Below are 15884 nucleotides of genomic sequence, written 5' to 3' on the forward strand. Positions count from 1 at the left end.
TTTGGGGAGAGCTGAAGTGGGGGATCCCGGTGGGAAAGTGAAGGTAATACTGAGGGCTAGGGAGGAATCGGAGGTGGTGCAAGAGCAGCTATTGAGGGTTAGGAAATTGGAAGTAACCACAGTTGGAATAGTTTAAGAGACACAGGACAAATTTAGAGTAAGCCACGCTTCTGTTGTTCATAGAAAAAATGTTTCAAATTAATGCTGATGCGGGGTATGAAGGAAAAGCACGTGTGAATTGCCAGTGGAAGAGACTTTAGATAGCCTATTATAGAAGTGCACATGTGAGCCCAGAGAATTCAGACCTAGTTATTAATACATGCACTGCAGTCAAAGGTAATATGTCTTTTAGGTATAACGAAAAGTCTGTTTTGCTCACGGCCGAAGCACAAAGGCTCTTTTCACCACAAGGAAGCAGAGTAAGATACGTACACTAGGGTGATGTACATGAGAAGCTAATCTTTCACCCTTAGTATGCCTACATCATGTCAGGTATTTTTCATGTTTAAAACATAGTCCCTGAAGAAACAGCCTAAGGATATTGATCTCACAGAAAAAAAAGAAGGATTTGGGTCACTGGAAAGATACAGAGAAGAAATTAATCATAAACTCAGCGTTTTGTGCAAAGATGATTTATAGGACATGAAAAAATAGGCTTAATTATCTGCAATGCATCTTGGAATAATGCTGATATCAGTAATCTGAAATATGCGGATTAGAAAATGTTAGTGCAACCCTCAATTAATAGGAAGCTGATAGTTCAAAGGCTTCCTCCTTTTCTTTTTCTTTGTTACTGTAGTTCTGAAATGATACATGAGTTTTGTATATATACTGTTTTCTTTCTTCAGTTTGTTGTTGCTGCTTAACAACTGTTTAACACCAGTTTTAGTTTTGTATCTGAGTATCTTCATTTTTCAGTATGTATACTGCCAAAAATTAAAGTCTTTTTTTAAAACCAGAAGTCACGTTTGGGTTGATTGGGTTAGTTGATTTTATTGTTTAATTAATTTATGTATTTATTAAATGGGGGGGTTAACAACCTAATTCTTATTTTACCACTTCTGTTTCATTTTCATGGCTAAAGAGGAGACTGATAAAATATTTGCTGAGATGATGTCAGTGGCAGAATCACCAGCAGAACCACCGACCAGCGACGCGAGTCTGCCGCACAGGCAGAGCCAGAACTGTAGGCGGTCATCTCAGCAGAGAGCCAAGAAAGAAGCCCTTGGCTCTGTGAGTCCTCAAAGAGGGAGGGAGCTACTCCCTGTGCCAGGCTCAGGATAGAGCCTCTCCAAGTCCAGATGCAGAAGGAACACGCTCTGATCTCTGAGCTTTAATATCGCACTTATTGTTATCAGCTGTGATGTAATTTGAAGAGAGAGAATTCAGGTTCAAGAGCTGAAAAAGCACTGAATAGATCGTGTTCGCCTTGGTAGGACCTCAGCTAGGAACAGGAAAGAGTTAATTTCTATTTCAGTGGCATAAGGTTATGTAAATTTTCACTTGATTAAACAAGTGGTTTAGTTTGTCATAATTTCTTGTAAAAACAACTAAAAGCAATAACTTTTAGGAAACTTAAGTTTCCTAAAGGAAGGATCAAAAGAAGAAAATATGGCTTTTTTAGTATGTTATGCTAAGGTAGGACAAGTGATGTTTTCTTCGGTAAGTTTGTAAATTTTCCAATGCAAGCTAACTAGAAAAATGTTTAGGTTAAGTAAGGAAATTTTTTCCCCTGCCATGTTCTGAAATTACTATCAGTTTTAAAGTAGGCCAAATTCATTCTTTGTGTAACTCCACACAACTGAGCGATGTCAGTGTGTTAGAAACTTTCTGGGGCGATCTGTAAGACAGAAAGTAGAAAGTTTAGAGAGAAGTCAGTCTGAGGACAGAACTGCAGAAGTATACCTTCATAGAAAGCCAGATGAAGACAGCCTTTGTCGAGGGAAAGAAAAATGCTTTGCGTTGCAGGCTTTTTAAAAGCTAGTGAAATAGCAGGTAAAGATGTCCTAAAAGCATAGTTTCTGTAGTTTTTCAACAGGCTGTCTCACAGAATGAAGATGATTAAAGAGGATGAATAATCATGGGTTTTGCTATCAATTAAACATTAAGTATGTAAGGAAAACAAGCAAACAAAAAGCCAGAGCAAATGACACTTTCTCCAAATAGAAGGTTAGTAACAGGCCATCCCCGGGATCTGCATTAAGACCATATTATTTTTGTTTGGAAGCAAAACCTTTTACCCACTTAGTCTAAAAATAGGCTAATGTGAGATGGAAATAACTCTGTTAGAAATCAAAGATGAGATACCTTACCCCGTTGCAACAAGACAGAGTTGACTAGTAACTATTCTGAGATAGAGTATGGTATGTGCTCTGTTTTGTGGTTATATTGGCTTCTCAGATACATACCAAATAACATTTATTTCTATGCAATTGGTCATACTCTTTTAGGATTGTTACATCTACTTCTCACCTCCAAAACATTTATCACTGGCAACTAAAATATTAGTATGTCTTCCTGGCTTCCTCTCATGGATGATTAGCCAACAGTCTCTCCCCTTGCAGCCCAACCCTTCTCTGCCTCCCCTTTGATGCCGTGGCAGATTCATCTCTCTGCTTGTCATTTTGGCTATACCTGAACATCTATCAGGCTCCTCTGTATCTTCATCCCTAGTTCATACCTCTTTTTTTACTAATTCCCTCTGCGTAATGTGTCCAGGATAGAATTCTCTTTGTCTATTCACAAAACTGAACTTCTCATTCATGTTATGGTTGTCTCATTTATTGAGACCTTTTTCTGATCTTGTCAAAATCAGTCTTACCCTGCTCACACCTACCCATAAGGCTGCTGTAAAGACTGCTTTTTGTGCACATCTGAAATTGTTCACTCTCTGGGTGCATCCTTATACTCCCATTTCTCTGTTACATCAAACCTAAGATGCATATCCTCAAATCAAAGCACTTTTTACTGTTGCCATCGAACCTATGGCACCAGCTTTTCTTTAGCGGTGAGTTAGAATTAGGTGCAGGCCCCCTTTTGCTCTCACTGTTGGGAAGCGCTCCACAAAAGGCGTTTTCTTCCTTCAGTACCTCCTTGAAGCTCTTGTCTGGGACATTTCCAGGCTTCTCAAGACCTAGGTTGCAGACATGCAATAATTTAGGCTTATTGTTTTGACCAGTATGGTTTCACTGTTTTCTTATCCTCTGTCTAACTCTGTTTCTTTGTGTCTTTTTTATATGTAGATGCAGGCTGCCTGAGGCCAGGGACCAACTTGTTCTGTGTCTGCACAGAACCTAAGAGAATAGGGTAATGCAGTAACATGAACCACAGTAGATATACCATCAATGCATACATAGTATTATTCATCTTACATGTTTTTTAGAAATCACAGACATCTTTTTGGGTTAACCACATCATGAAACTACGTTCTCAGTCCTTCTGTGCTCATGCCTTTCATTTAATTTCACTGATATGATACCAAGTTCCCCTGCCTGGACAGCTGAAAGGACATCACAGGGAAGGACTATTTCAGAGTCTAATGATAGTTCTGTCCTCTGGCTACCTTCGTGCACTAAAAGAAAGGAAAACATTGACAGAAGATAGAAATGGCTCTAGTATGCTTCCTTCAATGGTGCCGCTACAGAGACTCTGAATATGATCGGTATAGGCAATACAGACAGCATCATCATTCTTTTTAGTTGAATTCACTGAAGAAATGGTAAAGAAAATCGAGAATAAAAATACCTAATTCATTTATTAACTCAGCTGAGTCAGTGAATACTCAGTGATTGCCAACCTGGATTAAAGTTTATATGTCATTCAAGAACTCAAATATTGTTTCACTTGGCAGGCAAGGGTCTAAGTAAACAGGATTTCCCTGAAGGTAGCAAGGAATGATGATGCAATGTGGTTATTTATTAGCTTTGGTTTTACTGTCAGGGAGATGGGCAAATAATGCCCTAATGCTTAGAATTTAAATGGGTCAAACTATTTGCGCTGCTTAGCCTCTGCCCAACTTCTTTATAAGTTCCTAGAGATAAGCTTCTCAATAAACAGAATTTTCAGAAATCCTTTATCCTCTTTTGGTACTTTGAGCCAGTTTAGGCACTTTTGAAAATCAAGCCATTCATTTAGATTTTGCAGTAAAACTACTCAGAACCATTTCTTTGCAGAAGATATTCCTCATTTAAACTCAAAGCTTTCACAGAGATCTACCAATCTGCTTGCACAGAGATCTACCAATTTGGATTGAAGAAATGTCCCATGTTGAATGTCTAGTCACTGCAAGTGCAATATCTAAATATATATCTGACATTTTAAATCCAAATCCAAATATTTTGACACAGTATGCTCTCATAGGTTTTGGTTTTTACAGTATAAAATGAAAGCAAATTTTGTAATCTTGGAATGCAGTAAATGGATGGTTGTCCTCTGGACAGATTTCTTTACATCCCTAGCTTAAATTGGTTATTTGAAAAACATATAAAAAAGCCCTTGTTCTCAGTTTAAAAAAATAACAATTTAAAACTAATTAGTCTTCTTCTTAAAAAGCAACTTTACCGGGAAAAAATAAATACTGAGGATGAAATGTTGGACCCACTGCTTTCCATTTGACTAGGAGAAATTAATTTTGATAGTGGTGCATACCAGTCTTACTTTCACAATGCCCAGCAGACACAGGTATGACATCTATACTTGTAGTCACTCTGCCCACTTCCCTCTGCAATCCTTCTTGCAAATAGTTATCAGCCAGAATTTGCTCACAGGTCTTGACAGCATCAGTGCACCTTATCTACTATGGCATATGGCTTTTTGCTACACACCTCACATGTAGAAGTAATGCAAACCAAATTAAGACTTGCCTTGACTGTGCCTTTGCAACATTTCACTGGTCGTCTTCTCTGACATACTATATGTTTTAACTGGCTATAGAAAATGGGAGATCTCTTATCCAATATTTTTTTTATTTGCCTGGATCAATGTAAAAACTTGTAGGAACATTGCTTCAGTGTTGACTGTTTGGCACCAATCTAAGGCTTTGTTTTCCGGGGGACATTTTGCCATTAAGACAATGCGTGTGAATTAAGGCACCTGATGTTGTAACTTTAAATTTTTCAAGGTTTTCAGGCATTATCATTGCTTTTATGTAAGCTTTATAAAATGATAAGACTCTTCTAAATCAGTGCCAAAAGTCCTATCGTCTACCATTTTAAATACAGCAAGTGGGATTAAGGCTACTCAAGTGATACAGCAAATCCTATTAAAGTCATTTAGGTTAGACTTTTAATGTTACTTAGGTACCTAATTCTCCTTTTATCCAGGTTAAGATGAGGTGCATAAATAAATTTGCCGCTCTGGGTCTTAGGAGCTTTTGAAAATCCCACCCACCAACATACAATCCAGTTTTGCATATGACTTACAGATCTGATTTCCCAAAGAAATAAATGTGATCACATTGCCTGCCCATCTGTCTGTCCGTCAGTCAGTCTCTGATCTGTCTCTCCCCCTCATAAACTTTGAACTTGACAGCTAACATCGACTACATTTGACAGAAAGGCAAGGGCCCAAAGGTATTAAGTCTTTACAAAGTATAAGGATTTGAGAAAGGGCAGAGGCGACCTTCTCTCTCCCCTGGAGAGCTGCAGCATGAGCTCAGCTGTCCTCTCCTCCCTCTTGTCCACTCAGGTTCACCAGCCAGCACGTGTGTCGGTCACGGCCAGCACAGCACCACCATCTCTGCCAAACGGAGGGTCTCACCTCGGCTCCAGGAGCAAACTGCTGGCACTACTCTGTTGAGGATGGTGGAGGAATTTGAAACACAGGTCCGCTGGAAACTAGGCTTCATTAGTTTCATCGTCTAAAAACAGTCACTTGCTAACTTCCAATAGCCAACAGTGAATCATAGAATCATAGAATCATACAGGTTGGAAAAGACCTCTAAGATCATCATGTCCAACCGTCAACCCAACACACCATGCCCACTACACCATGTCCCTAAGCGCCTCATCTACACGTCTTTTAAATACCTCCAGGGATGGTGACTCCACCACTTCCCTGGGCAGCCTGTTCCAAGGCCTGACCACTCTTTCAGTAAACAAATTTCTCCTAATGTCCAGTCTAAACCTCCCTTGGTGCAACTTGAGGCCATTTCCTCTTGTCCTATCGCTGGTTACTTGGCAGAAGAGACCAACACCCACCTCGCTACAACCTCCTTTCAGGTAGTTGTAGAGCACAATGAGGTCTCCCCTCAGCCTCCTCTTCTCCAGGCTAAACAACTCCAGTTCCCTCAGCCGCTCCTCATAAGACTTGTGCTCCAGGCCCTTCACCAGCTTCGTTGCCCTCCTCTGGACACGCTCCAGCACCTCCATGTCCTTCTTGTAGTGAGGGGCCCAAAACTGAACACAGGATTCGAGGTGCGGCCTCACCAGTGCCGAGTACAGGGGCACGATCACCTCCCTGCTCCTGCTGGCCACACTATTTCTGATACAGGCCAGGATGCCGTTGGCCTTCTTGGCCACCTGGGCACACTGCCGGCTCATGTTCAGCCGGCTGTCAACCAGCACCCCCAGGTCCTTTTCCTCCGGGCAGCTTTCCAGCCACTCTTCCCCAAGCCTGTAGCGTTGCCTGGGGTTGTTGTGGCCGAAGTGCAGGACCCGGCACTTGGCCTTGTTGAACCTCATACAATTGGCCTCGGCCCATCGATCCAGCCTGTCCAGGTCCCTCTGCAGAGCCTTCCTACCCTAGGTAGCTTCTCAGTAGCTTCTCAACAGTAGCTTCTCAACACAGCTTCTCAACACAGCTTCTGGAAAACCGCTGTTGAAAACCATGCATTTACTCTGAAAGGAAAAATTTCTTTAAAACTACTTGTGCTCTTGGCCTCCACAATTTTGCTCTCTTGCAAAGGGCAAAAAAAAGTGACATGTCCCAGGGGCAGCAGCTGTACTGAAGAGCTGACTTTGGTGCCTACCCTGTAGAAGTTTTCTCAATCTAGACTGGCTCTGTGACATGCCACCAGCAGCAGATGCACTGTCGTCTAATCTTGGTTCACTCTGAATAGTATTTCTCATCCCCCAGGTTTACCTCATCTTGATCCCAGGTGATCAGCCAGCAGGACGGGTACCGTGTCGGGAGGAAGGAATGGAAATCTATCCACAGGCTGTGGCTCTAACTAGACTTCTCACACTTGGGCTCTTTTGTAAATAAAATATTAATGCCCAGGCCCGTGAAGCCTTATGTCACCAAGGCAGTGGACAATGCTATTGCATGCTCAATAAAAGTACATTATGAAAGTCAGTAGAGATGATTGACCCTCAGCTGGAAACAGAGAACATGGTGTTAAATGAAATTAGGTTGTCAATGGCTCATATGAAAGATTGCTTTGTGTTGAGACAGTACCAATTGGAGGCAGCATAGACCAATTTTTAGTCCAGTATGTGAAAGGAAAATTAGAACAGAGGAGTAGCTATTTTTTCTCACCTACTCAAAAGAATATTTGTAAAGAGTATTTATAGAGAGTTGAAACCAGTGCTAATCCTTTCTGGAATCAACCAGTTTCTTTTCCACTAAAGACACAGCATTTATTGATACCTGATTTTTATCTAAGTGTCTAAATCATGACAAGGTAAATTATTTTTATTCACTTGGAGTGAAAGGCAATAATGCCATATATTCCTCTCCACCTCACAAACCTGTTTAGCAGTAGGGACAAGGCCTGGGAAATTCCTACTGCATTGATGCTTAGTACATAGAGAGATGTGAGGGCTTAAGTTATTGGTTTAGTCCAGGCATAATGTAAACAATGCATCAATTCTACATAGCAGTGATTCTGGTCATAGCATGTATGTCTTGGCGGTCCAAAGCTTGTCTAGGTGAGAAGATGCCCATTGATTCAAACAGAATGGTGGTTTGGTCACATCTAATTGGCTTGATGTATCCTAGAACCGCTTGTTAAAATATCTGCTAACAGAATTGATTAACAGCATGATCTAAAAAATAAATAAATCTGGGTTTCACAAGAGAAAATACTTATAAACATATTTTTCAAAAAGGAAAAAGAAAAAAGAAATTGCAATACTGCATTTTCTGCACGGTAAAAGGAATAGTTATAATTTTAGATACAGCATAATGTCTGTTTATTGTAAGACTTGATCTGTACAGGAATAAACTCCAACAATATCAGTGGTAGCAGACCACATTTTTTCCAGAAAAAAAATCATCTCTCCTTTCCATATAATTTAGGAAGAATACTGTGTTTTGTGTCTCTCATTCTTTTACAGTATGATATACTGGATTCTCTCATATTTAGAATCAGACTGACAGCTGTATAAATTCATCAGGAGAGATGGTTTATTTAAAGTATAGGCAAAATAAAAACCTAAACCCTAATAAAATGCAAGACCCTAAGAAAAGTTTGCATTTAGTTTGCTGATATAGTATATAGTATTATAATAGATACAAAACTAAAAGAAGGACAGGAAAATGCATCAGATTATCTGGTATAGAAGTGAAAGGTAACATGCATGCTTAGTTTTTATATTTCTGCAGGCACAAATGTGTTCATGGTGCACCTGGATAAATTTTTGCAGTATTTGCAGGTGCCCTTTTCAATGTTAAGTTTTTATTTACAGGCTTCAGCTTGCAAACAATTTTCCCAATGTCTCAGAGAACCAATGCTATATATTCTCATGTGAAAAGCATGCAGTAGGTCTGACTTTGCTTTACTCAGAATCTTTAAACTTCACAGATTTCCAAGGGTGGTGAATGCCTTCAAAGCTTCACAACTTCCATTGAACAAAGTTTACCATGTACTAATTAATTCCCTGGAAACTGCTTTTAATAGTCTTTGCAGGGCCATCTTATTTGCCAAAAACATTATTTTTTTTTTTCTGTGAGACTGTTTACAAATAGATCAGATCAATGAAAATCACATCAATGAAAATCTCATCAATGTCATCCTTATCTCCAAAGCACTGGTAATCAACAATATTCATGGATCACCAGAGAAAATGCAGACCTGTTGAGGATATAAAATTAACCACTAATTTTGCTGGGATTATTGAGCTGAATAGCATGGCGGTTAATTTCATTTCTAAGGTTTAAATTTCTACAGCAGTGGTTCTCAAGCTTTTCCACTCCTGAAGCCCCTTCACTCTTCGTCTTCCAGTCCCCTTCTCATTTACCTGGAATCCAACTCAGACCCTTAGCCCATTTAGCAACGTGCCTGATACAGGGTGGGTTTGGGTGGACAAGCTGATGATAATAAAATTCTGATTACCAACATTTCAAAGCTGCTGAACTGTACAGAGGCCATGTTTATCTAACAGTTGACTTGTTCCCCTTTCCATTTGATTACAGTGTGAGCAGAATTGAACCCTCCTGTTGGAGAATTATGTCGAAGTGCAGTATTTCATGACCAAATCAGTGAAGGACATCAGGTGCCTTAGATAAGAACTAGGTACCTATTAGGTATTTAAATCCCAATAACTAGGTCTTGTAGCTGTTTGTGCGAGCTCCCTAACCCAACTGCAGGGGCTGCATTTAATGGGTGCCCAGGATTTTTCAGTCCTTACAGTGCTAAATAAATCAGTACATACCTCATCTATAAACCCCAGTTGTGTCAACAAAACAGTTCTAAAATAGTCTTTTTGTCAGGAGGCTGATCTGGAAAAGGTATGGAGAGGAGAAAAAAAAACAAAATAAAAAAAAAGGAGAGAGAAAGAAACGTTTGAGGCAAGCCTTTTGTATTGTTTTCTCCTTCTTTATAAGGTCAGATTTAGAAATGCAAAAATTTCAGAAGCTTCTATATGAAATATTTTTGCTCACATTAAAAAATTAATAGTAGCTTTAAAATTGTCGTTTGACTTTGCACTTCAATTCTAAAAATGCTTTTTACATATATTTTATTTACAATATTTAAAATCTTGTGGGTTTAGACAATTAGAATCCTTGCATATTATAGGCTTATATAGTTTCTATATAACTTCTTGAGGCTGCTTCTAATATAAAGAGATCATGCTCATTTTTGAAGCTTTTCCTCTAGAAATAACTTAATTGGAACTAGAATAACTTAAGTTTGTTCAGAATCTGTATTATAATATTGAATCTCTAGTTATAAATCACTGCTGGGCTTCATTGGTTGTAAACTCCATCTGTGTTTGCTGTCAACAGTACTGATGTTCTCTTATTGTTATTTTCTTCCTAATTTTTTCAGAGACAAAAACCTTTGTGGAAGGTACACTTCTGTCTTTAGGTAGAATACAGTGTTTTAATTCAAAAGTAAACTTATTTAGTGCATACATCTCAGTAGTTTCTATGTATTAAATTATACTTAGTACACTTATTTCTAAATAATATTTTGCCAACAATTGCTGCAAGTAACTGCTGCAGATGTTTTATTTTTCCCCAAATGTCCCCTTTTCAAAAGACAAAAATAACATTTTTCTGTGCCTTTGAGATTTCCATGCCTCATGCAGGCTTCCAAAGCAACAGCAATGTTTATTCAATGACAGGAGAACTGTTTGCCAATCCCTCCTTCTGAATATCTTTGTGTATTACTTGTAAAACATATAAACAGTTCTTGGAGCAGGATCCTGAACCAATGCTATTTAGTACTCTGATTGCTATGCTACCTTGTCAGCTTCATCTTATTATGCCCTAAAACCCAAATAATCCTAATGAATGATGTGTACTATAGCTAAGGGGTGGAGTGTTCTCATAGTATTCTTTTACAGCATGTAAGGCATATTTTTTTGAGACAAGGATTTGCAGGCAGAGGGAGGAATCAAATCTGGAACTTTTACAGTCCTGGCAAATGTTCTAACCATCACGTTGGCGTTAATATGAAACAACACACACCCCTCTCCAGTGACTATGTTTTAATGACAGAAATTAATTTCCTTGGGTTTTTTTTCTTTTTGACACATTTTAGTGCAGAATTCCAGCGCTGGACTCCGAGATGGGCACATCTTGAGAGCTCAGAGTCAGCACCTAACTCCCTGGCTAGTAAAACTTCATTTAGAGTCATCTTCCCAGGCAAAAATTTGTTAAGTCAGGACACTGGATACTGCTTCTGTACTAGGGCTTGTATTTATTACCCTGCATGTCCTGCTGCATACCGTAAACATGACTAAAAAGTTGACAGGATGAAGTAGTTGCAGAGTGCAATCAAGTTCAGTACAAGGCAAGAACCACACCTTGAAACAACATGCTTTGACTGAGTACTTGGCATTAAAGGTAAAGGAAAGGGGAACTTGCTACAGCAAATCATAACCCATAGACTGCTGCTGCTGCAGTTATACTGCAGGCAGTAACCGTATGTTGGAATGCACGCAGGAAAGACAAGGCATGTGAATGCACAAATATTCACCCTATCGATTCTGCTTGTTGATTTTGCTCGCAGCTTTCCAGTGGCTGTCAGCCCCAGCAACCTGAGTTAGCATCTTTTATCACTTGTATGCTTATACAGTGGAAATGTTGACAAGCTGCAAAAGCAGTAAAAAATTGTGAGCAGAGGTCCCAGGGAGGGACACTACAGCCAGCCAGACCAAGCACACGGTCACAGACAGAAGTTGTGAAACACGCAGATGCAGGGAATAACAAGAAGTTTGCTGAAGAGCTGCTGTGTGCTGTTTTTTCTTTCTTTTTGGCTCCTCCTCACCACCAGTTTACAGAAGCTCTTGAATGAAAACCCAGTGAAATTAGTTAGATAAATGTCAACTAAAAATGAGTGATAGGTGGAAAACTGTGAAAGGTGAAGTATTTAATCAAATATAGAGCTGATGGGTAAATCCTTCCCCATATGTATGGGCACAGATTTATTTGAAAGGAGGAAGAGACAAGGAACCTACACAAGTCTTTCCTCTCTTTAAACACATATAGTGTGATGCACATTCTCCCAGCCACATGACAGGGCTGGATCTAGCTAGCCCTTATTGCTTCCATAACATGCCCAGATTTTGAGGGGATGCCCGTAAATCTGACAGAAAATAAACCACCACTTCTGCAAATGGTTTGGTGCAGATGATTCATACTCTTGCTACAGCAAGACAGCAGGATCAAAGTCTTTCCCCTTCATCACTCGCTTAGTCCTTGAGTTACCCTGCCAGTTCCTGATCATGAATGTTTTTCATCATCTCTTCACACTGTCTTACAGTGCAAAAGGATTGCACTGTCTTACAGAGCAAAATAAAGTAAATGTCATTTAACTAGAAGCTTGGACTGTGCTTATAATACACTTGCCCCCCGCCCCTTATTTTTACACCAAGATGGTTTTGCAAATAATCTATAGTGCTGTAAAAGGAAAGACAAGTTCTCTGCCAGTATACCTACCATCAACTGTCTGCTGAGATTGCTGAATTATATTATATTATAGAGCAAGACTTCTAAAGGCTATTGCTAAGTTGCTGAGTCACCAACCAACCCTGCTAGATAGTATATTATAAACTTTAAGGTCTAGTCCAATAGGAAAAGGTTTACCAAAGTTTTGAGCAATGCTATCAGCACCAGTGAGGAGACAGCCAAGAAGAAGGATGCATCATGGAGAAATTCAGACAAAAAACAGAAAGCATTTACTGCAACACCAGACCTGTTACACCTTGGGGTTTAAGTTTCATTGAAAGGCTGACATCTTCAGCACTACTGTGTCCCTTGCTGAGGCATTCCTACAGTACTGATTCAGAGGAGGATGACAACTATTATACACTTTTTTTTTTTTTGCTGTACAAAAGGCTGTCAGCCTTCCGCACAGTAATGGGTTCTCAATTCAATTTTGCTTAGCTTGAAAGATTTATTTCTTCCACAGTAACATTCCAAAGTACTTTACATGAACAGACTCCCATGACAAACTGGGGGTCCCACTGATTTGACTGTCTGCTCTGGATTTCACTGGAAGCTTGCATTTGTGCAGGAGTTTGCTTGTACAGGACTAGGGTTTTTTACCTGTACATACTAAATACTAGAGTGATAAATAATATTTTTTTCCATGTGACATGCAATTTCATGTCTCTCTAGTTAATAAATGGTAATGTAATCCTTCCCAAATGCCTATCCACCTTGGAATATGTGATAAGCTTGAAGAAGAAACACTTGAACTTAATTTTTTTTGGTAGAGTAGGGTTATTTTATTTTAGCTGTGGATGCTTCTTTGAAGAGAAAGGCAAGACGAAAGAGCAAGCCATCTAGCTCCCTGTGAAACAGCTCTTCCAATTATTGTCTTGATTTCCTGACTCACACTTCTGCACTTACACTTTTGAAATATGTGAATTCTTAGTAAAAAATCAAAGACCTGAAAATTAAACATTGCATGATGGCTTTCTCTGCACAAGTTTAAGCAAGTTAACTAGAACTTAGTTTATAGAGATGCTGACTACCTGCTATCCTCACTGACTGAAATTAAGTGTTCAGCATCTATGAAAGTTAAACTCTTAATCTTGATCCTATTGAAATTTGTGTGCTAACGCTAGCTTAAATGTGTGTGCGTGGAAGACAAGGTCCTTCTACTTATCCGTATCATTCACAGAAAGAACATACAACTACTACTGTAGGGTTGAAACTCAAAAACCTTTTATGATTTTTTATAGTGTCCTGTAAAAAAAGCACAGACTCATGCTTCTTAAGGAAAAGACTTCAGTGTTGAGCTTTCTTTTCCCGTTTGCTTCAGAAGCTTTGCTATGGGTGTACTACTAACTTTCACAGCTCCTACTCCCTGACCTTTCTGAACTTAGAATTATAAAATCATAGAATCATTTAGTTTGGAAATGACCTTTAAGATCATCAAGTCCAACCGTAAACCTAGCACTGCCAAATCCACCACTAAACCATGTCCGTAAGTGCCACAACCATACTTTAGCCAGGATGATTGTTAGGATTCCCTTGCACTGAGTACTACAGAAATACACAACAAATTCCTTTCAGTAGCTTAAGGATTTCACCTATAGACAGTACATTATGAGGCAGGAATCGTTGTAACATGTTCTCAGTTTACTTAACCAAAGGACTATTTTTAACTTACAGATATATTTTAATGCCTTAGAAATATCCCATAATATAATAGTATGAACTTTGTATTAATACATATTTTCTTATTATATACAGTGTATCGGAAAGGTGATTTTTGAGTTGCAAGTAAGAACCCGATCTCAGTGTAAATGCTTTTCACATGCCTTTGACTGGAAAAATACCTTTTGAGTCACAGATAATGTCTACAGAATCTCTGGAAAAAAATGAAATCTGCCTGCAACATCAGTCTGTGAACCAAGACTTCATTTCTGGGTCAAGTGCTCACTTCTGCTGCATACCCAAAGCCGTTCTGCCCATTTTGCAAAAGAGCTCATGGGGCCTTCGGTGCAACTGGTGGATGGGAGTTTGGAGGACATACCACAAGTCTTGACATGTGAAGACAGGTAAAGAAAAAACAGCTTAAGCAGATAGAGGTGAATTCTTTAAAGTCCAGAAAGGTTTTGTTCCTGTCACCTTTTATATACATATACGTATATGTATATAAAATGTATGTGTATGTGATTTTACAGTCAAAGATAGTTGCCTACACAACCCTTGAATGCCTGCCACAGAAGACCTTTTAAAGTTATGATATAGGTTTTACACAGATGTAAAGCTTCAGCTGAAGGAGGGCAAATTCCAGCTATTTGGGAAATGTCTGTTTGTCACAGGAATACACCAAAACAGAACATCTAAGAAATATTGCCACAATGTCAAGTCTTTGTTGTAGCAGTAATCATCATAGTCCAAGGACACAAACAAGGCAAAGTTTACAAACAGGCATATTTTATTTAGACAGAGCTTTCAGGCATTTGAGCTCTTTTCCACATGTAATTAAACAAAACAAAAGCTTTACCTACAAGCCTCGTCTTGCAACAGGTCTTAATTGCTCTGGTGAAGGGTCAAGTATTCGGTATGTTGGCTCCTCTGTGCAAAGCCTTGATGATATCACATCTTCACTGTCAGAGATAGGAGGTCTCATTAGTGTTACAAGTTCAGTCTCACTCATGGAATTTTTAATAGAAACCTTAAATTTACAGATATTTTTGTAACTCTGTCTTGAGGGAAATCACTGAAACCGCTAGTAAAACTAACTTTGGTCAAATATGAAGCCAAAATTGCAATCTGAATTTTGTAGAAAAGCTAGCTAAAAGCTATGAGTTGCTCAGCTGAAGGGTGTAATAAAAGGTACCTGTATTTTCTCACCCTTTATGTTTTACAGATAAAACCCTAAGTTGTAAGAACACTGAGATGGCAAAACTAAGTGCTCAAAAATTAGGAAGTGGTGTTTAATAGCATTGTATGACCTTGCTGTGATATCCCTTTGTGTTTGTCCTGCCACCCATGGTTGGGTTACATGTTTGCATGCCATTCTTCCCATGGAGGCTCTGTCCAGCTCTGTAGAGAAACAAAAGGTTTAGCACAACCCACTGTTACTGCCTTCTCCACATCCTGTTCTCTTTGTTTAATCCTATATCTCCAGCTTTCTTTTCCTTCTTGATCTAGGGCAGGTCCATACTTCCTCACACCTTCCTCTTCCCTGCCATTCTACACGTCCCTCTCTATATAGTCTTGACCGCTACACCTGTTTCCCAATTTTTATCCTTCGCTGCCACTCTTTGCCCCTGCAAGCTTATCTTTTCTGTTCAATCCCTTGAGTTCCTGCTTCAATCTCTTTTTTTGGCATGATTATTCACACTACTCCCGCTCTTTACCTGTATGCATTTAGCTAGGCAGATTTTTTTTACATTCGTAAAACTGAGGAGGTGTGCTGGTTTTGGCTGGGATAGAGTTAATTTTCTTCATAGTAACTAGTATGGGCCTATGTTTTGGATTTGTGCTGAAAACAGTGTTGATAACACAGGGATTTCGTTACTGCTGAGCAGTGC

The sequence above is a fragment of the Calonectris borealis genome, chromosome 2 (genome assembly GCF_964195595.1).
Source record: "Calonectris borealis chromosome 2, bCalBor7.hap1.2, whole genome shotgun sequence".
In the NCBI taxonomy this organism is placed as follows: Eukaryota; Metazoa; Chordata; class Aves; order Procellariiformes; family Procellariidae; genus Calonectris; species Calonectris borealis.